The sequence below is a fragment of the Hemitrygon akajei genome, chromosome 11 (genome assembly GCF_048418815.1).
Source record: "Hemitrygon akajei chromosome 11, sHemAka1.3, whole genome shotgun sequence".
Lineage (NCBI taxonomy): Eukaryota > Metazoa > Chordata > Chondrichthyes > Myliobatiformes > Dasyatidae > Hemitrygon > Hemitrygon akajei.
The window spans coordinates 87,977,764-87,982,993 of record NC_133134.1 but is presented as its reverse complement, the minus strand read 5'-3'; the positions used below and the strand labels follow the sequence as shown (position 1 = coordinate 87,982,993).

Sequence of the window (5,230 nt, the reverse complement as noted above, 5' to 3'; positions counted from 1 at the left end):
AGATAGAGATTGGCAGATATGACGTTGTGGGGCATCATTGAGTCGGGGTTGAAAGAAGATTGTAGTTGGGGGGGGGCCTAACAGCCGAAGATATATCTTCTATCCAAAGGATAGGCAGGTCAGCAGAGGTCATGGGGGGAACTCTACTGCTAATAAATGAAATCAAATCCTCAGAAACAGATGACACAAGAGCTGAAAGTGTATAATCCTTGTGAGTAAGAGAAAAAATACACTGATAGGAGTTATATACCGGCCTCTGAAAGGTGGCCAGGATATGCGCTACAAATTACAACAGCAGATAGAAAGAGCAATAACGCGGTTGTCATAAGTGATCTCAATATGCAAGTAGATTGGAAAAGTCAGGTTGGTGCCGGACTCCAAGTGACACAAGTTGTCGAAAGCCCACGAGATGAGTTTTTCAGAACAGCTTATGGTTGAGCCTAGTAGGGAAAAGGCTATTCTCGATTGGGTGTAGTGCATGAAACGTATTTGATTAAAGAGCTTAAGGTAAAGTACAACTTAAGAAGCAGTGATCATAATGTGATGGAGTTCACCCTGCATTTCAAGAGGGAGAAGTGGAATAAAGGGAATTATGGAGACATGAAAGAATAGCTGGCTAAAGTTGATTGGAATGGAACACGAGCAGGGATCACGACAGAACAGCAATTGATGGAGTTTCGTTTCTCAGAACAATTCGGAAACCACAGGACAGATACATCCCAAAGAAGAAGAAGAAGAAGAATATACTAAAAGCAGTCTGACGCAACTGGGACTCACAAGGGAAGTCCAAACCCATATAAAATCAAAAGAAAAGGCATAAAATATAGCAAAAAGCAGTGGGATGTTAGAGGATTTGGAAGCTTTTAAAAACCAACGGTTGGCAACAAAAAGCCATAAGGAGGGAAATATGAAATATGAGGAATGCTAGGCAATAATATCAAAGAGGATATCAACAGTTTTTTTAGATATATAAAGAGTAAAAAAAGAGTAGATATTGGACAGAATGACGTGAGAGAGATAGAAATAGGGCTCAAAGAAATGGCGGACGAACTAAATAAGTATGTTTCATCAATCTTCACTGTGGAAAAAACTAGTAGTATGCCAGAAGTTCAAGATTGTTAAGCATAAGTTACTAGGGTGATGCTGGTTGGGAAATGAAGGTCTGAAAGTAGATAAGTCACCCGGATGATGGACTACGCTCCAGGTTCCTGAAAGAGGTGCTGAAGATATTATGGGGCATTAGTAATGATCTTCCAAGAATCAATAGATTCTGGCATGTTTCCTGGGGTGTAGAAAATTGTAAATGTCACTCCATTCTTTAAGAAGGGTAGGGGGAGAGGCAGAAGAAAGGATAATATAGGCCGGTTAGCCTGACCTCAGTGGTTGGAAAGATGTTTGTGTCGACAGAGCAGCAATACCTTGAGTACCTGGGAGCAATTTAGAAGGTGCAGGATAGATACACCCCAAAGAAAAAGTACTCTGAAGATATAGATGACTCATTGAACCTATCCACTCTTGAGAACTCCCAACCACTACTATATAGTTCCACTACGCCAGACCTCGCTTCTACCTCCTGCCCAAGATCCACAAACCTGACTAACCGGGTATACCTAGTGCCTCTGCTTACTCCTGCTCTACTGAATCCTGTCCTCATACCTCGATTTCATTCTATCCTTCCTGGTTCAGTCCTATCCCACCCACGTCCATGACGCAACCCATGTCCTCGATGTCCTCAGCAATTCCCAGGCCCCAAGTGCCATGGATGTCTAGTCCCTATACATTTTTATTATACCCCATCAATAAGGCCGAAAATTTCTTCGCTTCTTTCTTGACAAAAGAATGAACCAATCCCCCTCCACCACCACCTTCCTCCGTCTGGCAGAACTAGTCCTCACCATGAACAATATCTCCTTCGTCTTCTCTCAGTTTCTCCAAGCTCGAGAGGTACTCATGGACACTCGCATAGGCCCCAGCTATGCCTGCCCCTTCGTTGACTATGCAGAACAGCCTAGATTCGAAGCCTTCCATGGTTATACTCCCCAACTCTTCCTCCGCTACGCTGACCACTGCATTGGCGCTGCTTCATGCACATTTGCTGAGCTCGTCAATTTTACCAACTTTGCTTCTAGCTTCCACTCTTCCCTTAAATTCAATTGGGCCATCTCTAATACCTCCTTCCTCTTTCTCGATCTCTATGATTCTATTTCTGGAGAGAGATAACCTACTATTATATTATACTACGATGTCTATTATTTGTTTCCAACTTCCACCCTGGTCCAACTTTACCTGGTCCATTTACGACTCCTCCCTCCCGTTTCTTGGTCACTACACGTCAATCTCTGGGGACAGCTTACCTACTGATGTCTATTATAAACCCACTGACCCTCACAGCTACCTGGACTATACCTCTTCCCACTCTGTTACTTGTAAAAATGCCATCACCTTCTCTCAATTCCTCCGACTCCGCCGCATCTGCTCTCAAGTTTTTCCTTCCAGGACTAAGTAGATATCCTCCTTCTTCAAAGAAAGGGGCTTTCCTTTTTCCATCAACTGCATCTCTTCCATTTCGCGCACATCTACCCTCAGCCCATCCTCCCGCCACCTACCAGGGATAGGGTTCCTCTTGTCCTCACCTACCACTCCATAGCCTTCGCTTCCGGCACATAATTATCCGTAACTTCCGCTATCTCCAACGGGATCACATTATTTATCATATCTCTCATTCCCCCACCGCCACCTCCACTTTCTGCTTTCGGCAGGGCTCGCTCCCTGCACGATTCCCTGGTCCATTCGTCCCTCCCTATGATCTCCCTCCTGCACTTATCCTTGCAAACGGAGCAAGTGCTACACCTGCCCCTGCAACTCCTCCCTCACTATTATTCAGAGCTCCAAACAGTCCTTCCCGAGTGAGGTGACACTTCACCTGTGACTCTTTTGGGATTATCTACTGTATACGCTGTTCCCGGTGTGGCCTACTGTATATCGGTGAGACCCGACGTAGATTAGGAGACCTGTTCGCCACCATTTACGCTTCATCCGCCAGGAAAAGTTAATTCCACTTCCCATTCCAACATATCAGTCCTAGGCCTCCTCTACTGTCGTGATGAGGCCACACTCAGAGCAAAACCTTATATTCCGACTTGGTAGCCTTCGGTCTGATGACATGAACATCGATTTCTCGAACTTCCGATAATGCCCCCATCTCTCCTTCACCAATCCCCATTCCCATTTCCCTCTCTCACCTTATCTTCTTACCTGCCCATCACCTCCCTCTGGTGCTCTTCCCCCTTTTCTTTCTTCCATGGCCTTCTGCCCTCTCCTATCAGATTCACCCTTCTCCAGCCCTGTATCTCTTTCACCAATCAGCTTCCCAGCTCTTTACTTCATTCCTCTCCCTCCTATCACCTATCACCGTGAGTTTCTTCCTCCACTCACCCCCCACCCCCACCAGACCTTCTTAGCCTGACTCCTCAGCTTTTTACCTCCAGTCCTGATGAAGGGTCTCGGCACAAAAAGTCTCTGGTACTCTTTTCCATAGATGCTGCCTGGCCTGCGGAGTTCCTGCAGCATTTTCTGTGTGTTGCTTAGACTATTTTCTAAACGGGGAGAAAATCAAAAATCCGTGTTGCAAACACGTATTATTGATTTGTTGGATTTGTTGGATTCCCTAAAGGTTAACTTGCATTCATTTCAAGACTAAAAGCAATGATGTATTGCTGGGGCTGTATCTGGCACTGGTGAGACCTCACTTGGAGTATTATGACCAGTTTTGGGCTCCTTATTTAAAAAGGTATGTGCTGTCATTAGGAAGTTCATGGGAGATTCACGAGAATGATTCCAGGAATGCAAGGGTTATCATATGAGCAGCGATTGAAGGCCCTGAGCCTGTAGCCGCTAGAATTTAGAAGAATAGGGGAAGGGAGGGAGAGGCGGATCTCATTGAAACCTATCAAATGTTCAAAGGCATAGATGGACTGGATGTGAAGAGGATGTTTGTTGGTGGAGTCTAGACGAGAGGTCACAGTCTCGAAATAGAGGGACGTCCCTTTAGAACAGAAATGAGGAGGAATGTCTTTAGCCAGATGATGGTAAATATCTGGAATTTGTTGCCAAAGGCGGCTGCAGAGGTCATGTCACTGGGTTCGTATAAGACAGAGATTGATAGGTTATTGATTAGTCAGGGCCTGAAAGATTATGGAGTGAAGTCAGGAGAATGGGGTTAAGAAGGAAATGGATAAATTATAATGAAATAGAAAAGCAGACTCGATGGACCGAATGGCCTAATTCTACTCCTTTCTCTTATGAACTTATGATCAAACCAACAACTCACGACGAGCACAAAGAATTAGCAGTTCATCTAACCCATCCGTCAATTCATCTGTCCTTCTAAATGTTTTTTGGAAATCCACTCCTGCAATAAAATGGGAACTGATTGACTGGTTATGTCGTTGTTTTATGTTTAAAAAACGATTGAGAGAGAGTGAATGCTTGCAGTTGACAGATTGCAATTTCATGTGGAATAATTTTCTCTGTATGCCCCAAAAGAGTTGGCAACAGGCTCTGTAGCGCAATGGATAGCGTGTTGGACTTCTAGTTCATGGGCGATAAAGTAATTCAAAGGTTGTGGGTTCGAGTCCCACCAGAGTCGGTGTTTTTCCTGCAATAAGTAAGGTCAGAATTCCAGTAGCTGATGGTGGACAAGCTGGAAAATCAGTTCAAGACTTTAAATAATCAACTCGATCACTTAGCACGGATACGAAAATCTCTAAAACCATAACAGTCCGTGAAAATCTTCCAGAAAATGATGGTGGTACTGAGCCTTATTATTTCAGAGACAGGGAGGTGAATTTTTGACAAAGAAACAGTCCTGATAGCTTCCAAGTTTGGCAGGAATATGGGGGTAGTAGACAGTCAATAGACAATAGGTGCAGGAGTAGCCCATTCGGCCCTTCGAGCTAGCGCCGCCATCCACAATCAGAACCCTGTTCCTGCTTTCTCCCCGTATTCCTTGACTCCGCTATCTTTAAGAGTTCTATCTAACCTTTTCTTGAAAGCATCCAGAGAATTGGCCTCCACTGCCTTCTGAGGCAAAGCATTTCACAGATCCACAACTCTCTGGGTGAAAAAGTTTTTCCTTAACTCCGTTCTAAATGGCCTACCCCTTATTCTTAAATTGTGGCCTCTGGTTCTGGACTCCCCCAACATCGGGAACATGTTTCCTGCCTCTAAC

At 44.6% G+C, this 5,230-nt stretch overlaps 1 non-coding gene across 1 annotated transcript; it reads left to right on the top strand.

Annotated features, from left to right (window-relative positions):
* Nucleotides 1-4,556: 4,556 nt before the first annotated feature.
* Nucleotides 4,557-4,648, top strand: trnar-ucu (transfer RNA arginine (anticodon UCU)). Its single transcript is given in 2 exon segments — nt 4,557-4,593; nt 4,613-4,648. It is a non-coding gene; the product is annotated as a tRNA-Arg (tRNA).
* Nucleotides 4,649-5,230: the final 582 nt, after the last annotated feature.